Genomic DNA, 13,623 nt, shown 5'->3' on the forward strand with positions numbered 1-13,623 from the left:
TCTAATCAGTCCAGCTGCCAGCCTGGTCAACAGAGGCATTGTCTCTTTAAGTGAAGGCGGCAGTGGATCAGTGCATCCTTTCCCATTTCCTCGCTTTATTAGCCCAGCGCCACACCACTATTTATACTAGTGGGTATTCCGTGTTTGCTGGAACAATTACAGTATGACAAATGGTCCATCAATGCCATCTATCAGGGCAGAGCTGACAGGAATCCTATAGTCAGGGCGGCCATTCGTCCCCCTGCTCACCATCTCTGGGGTCCCATGCTTTAGTATCCATGACAACGTGCAAGCCACTCGCCACGCTTGCCACTTCACGGTGAGAGATGGGAGCCCATGAGTGGCTTCGAAAATTAGCCTCTGACACCCTGTGTTCCCTGGCACTCCCACCCTCCGAGCCCCGCGGGCAGTCCAACCGCCTTATTCACATTCAGACGGACACCAACACAGACAGCAACACAGACCCCAAACACAGACCCCAAACACAGACCCCAAACACAGATCCCAAACACAGACCCCAAACACAGACCCCAAACACAGACCCCAAACACAGACCCAAAACACAGACCCCAAACACAGACCCCAAACACAGACCCTAAACACAGACCCCAAACACAAGGATCTTTTACTGGGTTTTCCAGTTCATCCCGGTTCTTTAGGTCAGGCTATATTGCATGTTCAACCCTGATGACAACTAACAACCGACTAGATGTCCAAGAGAGAGCAAGAAGGAACAACCACTTCCTCCTGCGTCCGTAAAACCCCAAAAAGTGGAACAGAGAGGGGTGAGTGAGAGGGTGAGAGCTGCCAAAAGATGATCAGTGTAACGCATACAGAGCCAACTGTCCTTCTCCGTTTCCAATTACATGAATGACTTCTCAAAAACACGATTCATCCCAGAAAACAAGATTGACATTTAATTGAGCGGCTCTTGTGCTCTACATTAAACACAGGAAAGTATTTGTTATTCAGTCAAGTAGCAGCTGTTCATTATGTCTCACCTTTTGGCTTATTGATACAGGAAACTCGGGTGTATTGGGAAGGGACTGAATTGCATGGGACTGCGCCGAGAAGAGAAATGGATTGTAGTCGTAATAACACAGCTCTGCTTTACAACACAATGGTTGGATGATTACATCCGATGATGTTTACTTGGAGTGTTCTAAGAGCAACACTAAGGACAACAGCTAGGTAGCAATAGACATAATGTCTGCACATAAGTAGGATATGCATATCTTCTGAGATTCCTAAAGTCTACTGTGGGCAGATGGTCCTTTCGCAGAACTGGAAAAGATTATGCCGATGCCTTGATCTCAGTGTTTTATCTTGTTTTTTTTTTACATTTTAAACTAGCTGCTGTTTTAGAAAGAATCAGGTTTGACATTCTACCTCACATTAACATTTTTTTGTCAGGTCGACATCCCTCTTTGGTGTTTATGCTAAACTCCAGTTGGCAGCTTAAAATCATATAATGCTTAGGTGAAAGAAATAAACAAAGCTGTGCAAATGGCGTGCGCTGTCAGATGCAAGGGGTTCTGGTGTTGTGATGAATCATATCTGGATAAACATTAAAGGGAAGAGACTCACAGCTCCAGCCGGCTGAGGTGTCAACTGATGTAACCCAGCACTAACACAGAGCAGAGTCGGCGAGCTCATTGATGTGGCAGCGTCTCATTTTCACCAGTTTGGAAGCAGACAGTTTTGCAGCGCCTTGCGGTTCTTAATTATCTTCCGACTTTGTCTAATTCAATCAACACAACTCCGATCTGGCTGCGAAATGGTGCTCACATCCCCTCAAGCTCAGCAAGTCAAAAGAAACGGAATAAGTGGAACAGTCAAACTGACAAAATGAGCGTAGCACATGAGGAAAAAAAACGCTCCTGTATCTTGGGGCCGAGACCTCGGCCTGAGATGACTGCGGTGAGGCTAAGCAGGCGACCAATCAGCTTTCTGTTGGAGTTGTAGGTCTGTATTCAGACGAGACACAGGAGTCGAGTGCTGTGATGACGCTGCAGATGTCCTGCTGTACAGTATGAGGTCAGCATGTCATTTGACACTGAAGACCCATGGCTAAAGACTTCTTCATGAAGGTGCCTTTTTCCCTGTAAACCAATACCGATCCAAAACTTGAAAAACAACTTCTCAATGAATTTATCTCCAGCGTGTGTGGAGTGACCCGGCTCTAATCTTTCTGCAAGACAAGCAAACAAACTGAGTCAGGAACACACACACACACACCCACGTGTACACACACTCAGGGATTTAAAGGTCATTAGGGATTAAATTGTTTGTCAATTTCCAGCTGGTGAAGTGGGTGAAATGATTGAGCATGGGGAGAGACTCACAGCCACTGGTACCCTTCACTCCACTGACCCTTCCTCCAAAACCCCTTCAAGACCACCCCAAGCTCTCCTCCTCACCAATCCCTCCCATCTAACTCGAAACCAATACACTATTAGATTTAATAAGATCAAACAGCACTGAGGCCCGTTGTCATTATAAAGCCTTTACTTTGGCACTGACTGCCAAATCTGTTTTGCACTAGCTACAGACTGCCAAACCCCACAATGGTGGATTAGAGAAGCCTTTCTCCCTCTGCAGCAGAGGTTAATAAAAAGTGACAGGGCTAAGTCTGCTCCGATTAAGTATGCTGAGAGATATTATAGCGGTTTGTTACATCAGATCGTTATTGGATTAAACAGCCAGCACAACAATGAAATTGTAATTTAAATTTTCGGCGCCAACCTATAACAGTCGCTGTGAGTGCACTTGTGTACACTTGTCAGAACAAAAGCAGAATTAGAATAGCTTCTGTTTTTTTCAATCTCTATTGCCATTACAATTCCAGCAGACATTCAGTTGGTACTCGACTTATAATACTGGGAGAGGGAAAGTCAAGGATTACAGTGTTCACACAATGTCAAAACCTAATCTAGTTTGATCGGGGGGAAAAAAAGAAACGATATACCAGATATGCCTGCATAAAAACCAATGAATCAAATCTTTTAGGAATCGTTTTCAGAATCAGAAGCCCTATTCACAGAGACAGCCTCCAGTCTTTCCTACACACGCAGTGTTTATTCCAGTGGTCATCTTCCCCTGCACTGCAAACCACACACAAAACAGTGCCAATGCATTGTTAGCAGAGCCAGAGGGTCAAAGAAACCGACCAATAAGCTGTTCTTAATCCTCAAAGATCCATCCATTAACCCACCCGATCTTTATGACCCCGCTGCCTTATTAGATGAGCAATCAGCTGTCCATATCTGGCAGAAATATGGACTTCCTGATCTGCAGCGGGCGCACGCTCGTATCTCTTCCCTGAAGCGGCTGCTATGCTTCTCAGGCTCAGGTGTACCTGCAGACCAGTCCAGCATGCTGGGGGGGGGGGGGGGGGGGGGTTAAATCAGTGAGTCTCCTGGGGTATTCCCCTCCGTCCCGTTGCCTCCGATAAATCTCAGTGCTTTACGATTAGGCACATAAAATGAGTCATAGATCTGGACGGTAAATAAGAGCTTGTCAGGGGGGCTGACGCCAGGCCCGGCTCCTCCCTCTCCTCCGGACGGTCTCCCAGAATCCCAGCCCTCAGACTTCTTGCTATTGAACTGAGGCTAAAGAGGCTCCAATAAATAAGGGCTGATATTTCCCCCCGGGACATTTATGGTGCCACCCTGAAGCACGCTTGCACTCGCAGTACAAACAAAACCTTTTCAGGGACTACGTGGAAGGAAGAGAAAATGAGGAAACGAAGCCAACCGCCGGAAAAAAAAAACACTGTCATTGTGTGACGTCCCTTCTCTGACTCTGAAATCCCCGTTTCTGCTTTCATCTCACACCTCTTCAGATGATAAGCACGTGTCGCTTCCTGATGACTCCTCGCAGATAACAAAAAAAAAACTCCAGGTAATCACTGAATCAATCCATCAAAAGGAAGCAAATGTGCACTGTACATGCATGACCTCAAAGCACTGATGCCTTTTAATGGACTCTCGATCCATACATGCAATTAAGCATGCAAAAACATCCCATTAAGAGTCTGCACTTCTATATTTACCCCCGGCGATGCTCAGAAGAACCATGGCACCTGAGAGACCAAGAGAGAGACCACTGACGGTCTCCAAACGGTCTGCAAAAGCACACAACGATGAACACTTCCTCGGCAGCACGAGCTAATGATTGTGGCCAATTCGTTTACACTGGTCCAAGATGACTCCCTGAATGGCTGCCTCTGAATATCAAACAGACAAACAGACAATGGGGACGGTGCACTGCTGGACACGACATGGGGAACCCCACGACCCCGGACATGGCGTTCTGGGTCAGAGAGCTCGTGCACTACACTGTCTGCATATATGAATCGACTTGGGAGACGTTGAAAATATTGTCAGATAAGATACGTTATTTATTTTTTGAAGGATTACAGAACCTGATAGAGGCGATATTTATTACCTTTGAAGGATCAACAATTGTTCCTTTGTTGAGATCGTCGTTTACACTACGCAAGCAGCTATTGAGCGCAAGTGTGCGGTGTATCATCTTGAATCTTTCTCTCAGAAAATTGTCTCACAGGTTGGCAAAAAGTAGGACGTTATCAAAAGAAGGTGTAAAACGACGACCAGAGAAAGCATACAGCTGCAGGCATGCAATCAGCTAGGAATTCAAAAGCAAGCCCAGCTTCCACAGTTGTATAATCAGAGCGTGAATGGAAGAAAACAATGCTACCGGCTCTGTGGCACACAGATTCAAAACCATTTTCCCTAGTGAGTAACAATGGACTCTTTCAAGTAAAAGCAACTATTGTATCTCCAAGCACTGAAACCACAAAGCATAAAATAACTTTTTTTTCCGTGGACAACTCTATTATGAAATTGAAACAGACATACCGGTCATTCAAGACAACAGCTAATATTCGTAAGAATGCATCCTTGAGTGGAAAAATTGGTTTTAGGTGCAACGAAGAATATATCTCTGTTAATTTCCCCCCATAACTAGATCAAGACAGCAATGTTGGAGAGGGTCTGAATGTAGCGTTTATAAACCTCTCATTATTTAACGTGCTGGGGTCTCCCCATGGCCCAATGAAAATTTGATAGCAGTATTACTGCCAGTTCGCAGGCTCCTTACTCCCACACACTGTTTATGTGAATGCAGATGGGAGAGCGAGCAGTCAAGGCAGCTAGAACCAGGCCCCTCTCTCCCGGACAGACACAGATACACACCGAGCCACAGCTAATCACCTCTCTGCTCTGGTAGAAATAAACCCTCACAGTCCGATCCCTAAGTAAGTCAGGCAGGAGCAGGGTGAGGTGTGTGTGTGCTGGGGCCTGGCGGATTTAAAAAGCAGTATTCCTGCCGTGTGGTACCAGAAGCTGCAGTGATGCGGAGGCCTGATGGTGCCGTTTCCAGTCTCCCCATCTGCATACAGTAAAAAACAAACATTCCTGTAAATAAAGACGGTTGTCCGGCAACTGTCTTCCCGGCGACAATGGTATTGACCGTCGTCAGATGCTCCGCTGATTAAAAATTGATCCATTTAGAAAAATCTAATCAACTGAACAGGATTCTTTCATACGCAGGGTGGAGCGGGGTGGGGTTGGGGTAGCAGCTGCTGACACCGAGAGGCAGACCTGTTATTAACCCCTGCACCTCCTACCGCTCCCCCCCCCCCCAGCACCCTGAACCCCGGCGCACGTCCCTCAGTGCCCCTGAGACCAGACATGGCCCAGACGCCTTGAATTATTCAGCAGTCTGGGAGAGGCTACGGCCAGCTCGCCTATTAATGCCAGGCAGTGGAGGCCAGTGGCTGTAATGGCCAGAGCAGAGTAGCCCTGGGTCCCAGAGGAGGGGGGGGGTGGGGGGGTGGCCGCTAGCCATGGGCTGCAGGGGTTGTGAGAGTGAATTCATCAGTGGCTGAGGTCACAGCGGGTTAATGATGTCGCAAGTCTAGACGGATGCTGGACTTACACTCTGCCCGAAAGGCCCGAACATGGGGTGGGGCTGGGATTCACTTCCATTCTCTATATAGGAAAACCAGTAGCAGAACATTGACTCTTTAGAGGCATTTATAATAGGCTGTTATTATTATTGACCTGGACAATGGATCCCTTTTGCCTTTATGGACGATCCCATCCTCACTCATTTAGACAAGACCAACAACATCAACAGTAGACAACAATAACCTCTGCCACCTATCTGATGAGTTGAATTCCATCCAAAGAAAAACTTGACTTCAGGATGAAAAACAAATGCAAAATATATTGACGGAGCGACTTGAAATTAATTCTGGAAATGAAGAATCCACAGATACGAGGGACCTTTGATTGCCCTCACCCCTTATCATCACGCAAACAATTAGAACACCTTAAGAGGGGCCTCCTGAAAGCCAGGGAGTCTTTTAGTAATCAGGCCATCTCTCCCTCAGAGGGCGAAGGGCTAGGGTGGGGAACACGGCTGGCAACTACTTCTCCGTTGTCATGCTTCCCATCGCCTTGGTGATTGTGTTCTTGTGCAACCGCCCCCTACCTCTGGGGCTTCAGGACTACAGGAAAAACAGGCCCGGGGGGGCTCACCCCCCCCCGTGTGCTCACGAGACAGACCAATCAGGAGCAGCGGAACACAAGTCAAGGTGGCACCAATTCGGAGTGTTATTTGAGGATTTATCCCTACAAACTCTAACGGCTCCCAAACGGACAGCAATCAACCACAGCACACTTCTAACACTTACCGTCATTCACAGACAGGAAAAATGCACTATATAATCTAAACTGGGGTAGAGATAAATATCTGTTATATCATCCAGCGGAGATTCATGTTCTTCAAGGTTGAGCGTTTTGAGAGGCGGTGCTCGATACATCTGATGAAGCGGAATGACTTTAGTCTTCAATAGGCTCTTGGACTAGGACTCCTCGCCACAACACACACACCCATCTGATGCCAAGCACATTTACGGTTAAGGTCAGCATCTATGCTATGATTGAACCACACCAAGGGCAACCCATTGGAGTGTAGATGTCACACACACACACACACACACCCCTCTGCCATTTACACAAATGCAATTTCCACAGCTCCCTCCCTCAAGGTGAGTATGCACATAACTCACACAACCAGAGGCCTTTCTGATAGTTGCACAAAAAGAGGATGAGGTGAGGCTTGCGATCAAAATGAGGAACCAGAGTGCAGAAAGTGAGATAAACCTTTCAAATACACTTGATTTGTTTCAATCAATCTAATCAAGTGGACGTGTGGGAACGCAACCACCGTGGGTTCATTCCAGACGATAACCATCCTGACCACTCCCCTGTGTACCGAACACCGTGCTAGCAGAGATCCCAGGTCCAGAAGGAGCCCTATGGAGCTGCGTCTTTACTGTACCTAAATGTCTTTCTCACGTGTGAGATCCCCGGGCATCCCATAATAAAAGGTACAGTATTAGCCCTCTGGTTGAAATCTCACTGTTGAGGTTCGGACGGGTTTTTTTCCTCAAGCCACAGCCAGCAGAAGCCTGGAGCAACGTTTAGCTAAACCTGCTGGCCTACGCAGGCACTGAGAGTCCCCAGAGGGCTGAACAATCAGACAATTTCAAGATCATGAAGCATTAAACCAATCCCGGCAGGGTACACTAATTAAACAGCCGAGCCCGGCACAGCCAACCAATCCCCACAGAGCAATTAAATCCATCCCCTCTAAAACACTATGGAACCTGTCTGGGGAAAACCGCTGAGGAGAGAGAGGGAGGGAGAAAGAGAGAGAGAGGGAGGGAGAAAGAGAGAGAAGAGAGAGAGTGGGGGGGGGGGGAGAGAGTGGGGGGTATCATAAGATTCATCTAAAAAAGGGGGGAACTATAGGGGAATGCAGTGAGAACCCGAAAAGGAAAATTGAAAAAGGAGATTCAATTCATCCTTTTGTTCTTTCTCTTTATTTTTTAATTACAATTCAAAACCTGGTGCAATTATTTTCCTTTTTTTTCTTCCTGTACCAAGATAAGGGCGTCTGTAACCACATACTAATGCCAAAGTAGTGACCCTGTTGCTATGAACATTTGCATATTTAACTGAGATGAGAGAGTTCAGAAGGCGCCCTGAGAGTACCAGGAAGAGAGGATCGCCTCAGGGCCTATATTACACACTCACACAGCTGCTAACACAGTTGCAACACCTAATCAATACTCAAACGTCCTCTACCACCAAAATAAGTGAGTAGGTGACAAAAGAGGAATGACATCAAAGGACTCGCTAAAAGAAGCCGTTGCATGGAAACAGGAACGTGATGGACGGGGAAACAGGTTTGTGTTCGGTGGTAGAAACGATCTGGACATATTTATCCTCTACCTACTCTGACATCTCTGAAGTCATGCTCTCCACACCAAATCAACAAACCCTGCAGTCGTACTTCCGAAACAAAACACACAATTTTTTTATGTGGGTTTGTTTTGGCTGAGAGTTCAAAAGTAATAAATGATTAATTATCTTGAAACCGTGTTTTGAAAAACTGTTACTTCAGTGTTCTTCAAATAGACAGAAAAGTAATAAATCATAGAAAATAAATGAATGACAGATATATTTGTTAAGTGCACACGTAATGGTGAAAATCAGCACTGTATGTTGTTTTTGGAAGTATTAACAATGAATGAGTTACAGGGTTTACCGACGGAAGTACAGAATGAGACACAAGCATTTGTCACAACATTTGCAAGAACAACTCAATTCACAATAGCACTCCGCCATCAAAAGTGTAAACAGAGGACTGGATGGAGAGACAGACCTGCTGCCCTTCCCCAGTGAGGAGGTGGATAAATCACACGAGCACCGCTTTCCTTTCTCACTTCCTGTTCCTCTCCATTAAAAATGATAAACTGTTTCTCTTGAAGCCACTCGCTCGCTTTAGGGTCCCAGTCTACACCTTCGTAGTAAAAAAAAAAGAAAAAAGAAAACCAGGACTGCGCTCAGATTTATTCCATCCTCCTCCCATTGTTGGGGATGAATAAGAGAGTAATTAAGTGTGCTGGGGTAGCAGCTGCACAAAGACAAGACCGGCTAACATAACAAGCCAGATCCATCTGTTTTTTTGCTGTACCCCACCTTTTGCATTATTTTGATAAATCAAAGGACATCTGCTTAGTGATAACAAATGCTGCTTTAATGCTCAGAAGATCCACTGAGGCCCTGTTTCTCAGGTCCTCCTTCACCCCCTTTTAAATGAGTACAAATGGGCCCCACAAACAAGACGCCAAGCAGAAACCTCCTAGTCCTCCTCTCTAGTAAACACAGGGCACGTAATAAGTCCAGGATCCCCATAGGGACCTCTAAGAGGGGCAGTGAGGCATTGATCTCATTTGTGTAGGGCCTCGGGAGCCCCCTTCACACCATGCTAACCCCCACATCACCAAAGACCAGCGCCATACAGACTCCCATACTCCCATACTCAACACAAAAAGACCTGGCTTTGCTATTCTATCCATGAAGGACGAAATGGACAATGGAAGGAGAATTACAGTCACTGAAACCATGCCAAACACGCCGCACCGGCGCAGACAGGGTTAAAGAGGGGTGTGCAGTGAGGGAAGGGGGGGGGGGTTGAGGGAGAAAGGAGAATGGGGGGATTCAATGTAAGCTCACTCAAATGAACAAGAAAGGCTGGTGCTCAATACGTCTGCAGTGCCGTCAGACAGTCAAAACAAATAAAGCTGGACTACAGCAGAGACACACAGCTCAATATGGACTCACTGGGCAGGGGACTGGCTGTCAGCAGGGAGAGACGACCCAGCTTTGTACCCATAGCAATGAGCCACTACCTTTCCCCTGAAGCTTCCGCCTGGCTCGGTGCTAGAGAAGAGGAGCTGCCCTGGTGATATGGAGCCTTCCTTCTGCAGAATAATGTGTCCCTGAAGTTTTGTTAAAGCTGGTTATTTACTCCTGCAAAGCAATTTCTATAGCCTGGGGCCAGAAGGAGAAAAAAGAGAGAGAGCTATGAAGAATCATGTGTCTGTGCTAAGGTTGGTTGTTGTGGTTAGTCTATACTTAGACCACTAAACCAAACGTGCACCCCTCATGGTGACTGATCTCGCCAAGATCCACCATATTAGAACCCTAGCCACCAGGAGCAAATAGAATAAAAACAGTACTGTCAACAAAAAAACTACACATTTTCTAAAAATGACAAATGATGGTAGTAAGCTCAATAAATACTCGTTCCTAACGTAAATAACACAATCAATATTACTGATATCATGCTGTCCTCTTCTTTGTAATAACGAGTGTTGTATTTTTCAAACCAGGTAGCTACAGTGGCAGCTGTTTCAGAACGGCACTAGTCATCATCTCGGCGACATCTAACACCTATCGAATACCAAGACGTATTCTGGAGACAGGGACGTAAACGCGACGAGTAGGCTGAGGTTGGGTATGGAGATCAGAAGGAGGGAAGGTCAAAGTGATTAAGCTGACAACAGCGACAGGCCTAGTGTTTCTCTGCGCGTTCACTCGCCATAGTTGTCATTCTGCTCCCGACGCAGAAGCGTCGCCCTTTGAAGTCTTTGCCACTCACGCACTAGAGAGGTTAAATAGCTTAATGCTGAAGTCTGTTGAACTTCTCTCTTTCTCGCGTTGCCTGTTTCATGTACCGCCGGGGTTATGGCGCTGGGATTTCACACAACTCAATTGAGTCTAGTTACTGCTGTTCCAAGCTTCCCCCGTTCAGATCGTCTTTGTCATCACTGTCTAAAGGCAGCGGCTTAGAGTAAATCAAACTCTGACACACTCTCCCTCCTATCATTTTCCATTGCAAAGAACATTGACGTGTGTGATTGCAACTAAAAGCCTTGGTTGGAGCTAAATCTCCATTACATTAAAAAAAAACAACAACACTTAGCTCACACTGAGCTTTGGGGAAGGTCTCACTGCATTCCCTGAGGCTCAGTCTCCAAGACCCATGCTGCCTCCCTGCCGCCCCTGCTGTTTGTTGTTGAGACTTTCAATGGCTGCCTGAGGAGTGATTTGCTCTCCCTCCCTCCCTCCCTGTCTCCCTCCCTGTCTCCCTCCCTCCCTCCCTCCCTCCCTGTCTCCCTGTCTCCCTCCCTGTCTCCCTCCCTCCCTGTCTCCCTCCCTCCATCCCTGTCTCCCTCCCTCCCTGTCTGTCTGCCTGCCTGAACACTTATATTGGACACAGCTTTCTCAGGAACCAAACCCTCACACTTTAGTGCTCTGGCCCAGACACTTCCTGTAAATGATGAGATTATGTTGGCACCTTGTGTGACATACACAATAACAACAAACAAATCTATTAAAGCATGAATGAAAGGGAGATGGAGACCAATTTTCACAGCCAATTTGAGATTGCAGAGTTAGGTTTAGGGGGGCGGGAGATGCTGGCACACGGTACGCAGGGAAGGCTGGCAGTGACGGCATCCAGGCTCACTGGCTGCAAAGCAATTTCACTGTTTGGCAATACTGTTCCCTCTGTGTGCTGGATTAAGGCTGACACCAAAGAGCCTGAGTCATGCTAAATGTAGTACAATCATAGCCTTTTGTTCCTGATCTAAACCTCGGTGCCACGTGGAAGGATGGAGAGAGGTGCGTGGTGACAAAGAGGCATCAAAAATCCTATTAAGTAACATTATTATCACCGCAACAACGTAAGTATTTTCCTGAATCTGAATGAAATGAGAGACGTCATTGTATGGAGTCTGGACAGACAAGTATTACGGATGAAGCATATGAAAGCTCTCCGAAAAGATACAAATCAACAAATGTTATATCTTACCATGAAATATTACTACAGAAATATTCAGAGACAGTTACGTCCAATGATATGCTAATACAATGAGAAGATGAATGTTCGTGGTAACAGCAGGTTAACATTGTCCATACAAACACAGTCTTAGCTCACCTCCTAATGTCTAAGGATGCTCCCTACTGGCTGAGTGATCTCCTGGGCCTTCACCCTATTGGATGGGATTTGAGCTTGGGCCCAGCAGGACCTGGCAGGACAACTCCTGACCCGTCCTTTCCATGGTCGCCCACGGAAACGCCATCTGGCTGGTGTGAATGATTACCGCGGCAATGGCCGTGTGACCTGCTGCCAGCAGGAACCAAGGTCACTCCACCTCTATGCTCTCCCTCTCTCTGTCCTCTGTTTATTACGCTCCAGGTGAATCATTATTTTCATATAATCTAGTTCACAAAACATGAATTGCACAACCGTTGTTATTGTGGCTTTAATGGGTAATAGGGTGAAAGTTTCACACTAGAAAGTGTCAGTTGATTAATTTACTACATGGAATACCTAGAATAATCTCTACTAATGTGCAGATTCTGTTCTTTTGCTATTAATCTACCCACTTTTTCCGTTACCACTATGCCACTGATTACAGTAGTATGCACATGAAGACTATATTGAAAGTCTGGAGCTTAGAACTGTCGGATTTCTGTTGGGGGTGACAAATTCAGATTGTAAAAAGTTATTATTGCTGATATAGTGATGTCTCCGAGGCGTACAGTATATCTAATGTTGATAAGTATGATAGACTGACATTTGATGACTCTTTTATGCTGCAGTATGCTGTTTAATGTAACAATCAGTAAGGACATTTTATGTGTTTTATGTGAAATCATGAATATAATGGGCTCAAAGAAGCAGGCTTGTCTTTACAGTAGATGCATGTGTGCATCCTTGTTTGTCATACTTGCAAGACGTATACAGACAAGATCAGTTCCAAGATCAATAATAAAATCACTTGACAACTGACAGTCTTCAGATTTAGCATTAACACTTTTTGTTGTTAGAGAGATTGAAATTCATATGATCGTATTAATTATGCATATCTATAGGCATACGTTATCTAAATTCATTATGGCTTCATCATTATTTAATACACTCACCTCAAAACAGAGCTGCCGTTCAATTTAGACTATATTTATTTTCGAATAATAGATTTTGTTCAAACTAAACCTTTGGTCCCAGTTTGATGATGCAGAAGCATACGACTTTACAACAGGCAAGAATAAAACACCAACGGAATGTCATAACTGGCCTTTTGGATCCTCGACTATATGAGTAGTCCAAAGATGGGGGGGGGGGGGGGGGGGGGGGGGGCGAATAATAATCGGCCACACAAGACAACCTAGAACAGATCTGATTTCTTCTCGGTAGGTTTTTCCGTGGGACCTGGCGTGCCATGCTCCTGTCATTTCTCATGTTACAGAACATCAATCATACGGCAGAGACAGTGCCCTTGCGCTGGCCGAGCCTGATTTACAAACATTAGCGGGGAATACAATTACACAGTCCTTGCCCGTGTAGCCTAGTGCTCACAATGCGGCTTGAGAGAAAGGGAGGGGGGGTGAAGAAAACACAAACGCTTAGCTTCTTCAAGCATACCCTATTCCGTAAAGACTAGCACGCAAAGCAATGTTGCAGACATGTTCGACATAATGTTGCATATACGGCCAACATTGGACTGCAGCCTTAATCTAAAAACGTATAGGATATTTTTAAATAGCCTACACCTAGGCATGTGCATATATGTGTTAAAGTTGTCAGCAAAGATTGTAAATAGCCTCGCCTCGCCATAGAACAAAAAAGCTACAATGTGTGGGATACATGCGAAAAATAAAACTGCAATTG

The 13,623-nt window shown here is 45.8% G+C and overlaps 1 protein-coding gene across 1 annotated transcript in view; it reads right to left on the bottom strand.

Moving 5' to 3' along the window:
* Nucleotides 1-13,623, bottom strand: part of cux2b (cut-like homeobox 2b) — a 67,738-nt gene that overhangs the window by 53,272 nt on the left and 843 nt on the right. The window lies entirely within an intron of this gene.

This window comes from Osmerus mordax, chromosome 28, assembly GCF_038355195.1.
Source record: "Osmerus mordax isolate fOsmMor3 chromosome 28, fOsmMor3.pri, whole genome shotgun sequence".
NCBI lineage: Eukaryota > Metazoa > Chordata > Actinopteri > Osmeriformes > Osmeridae > Osmerus > Osmerus mordax.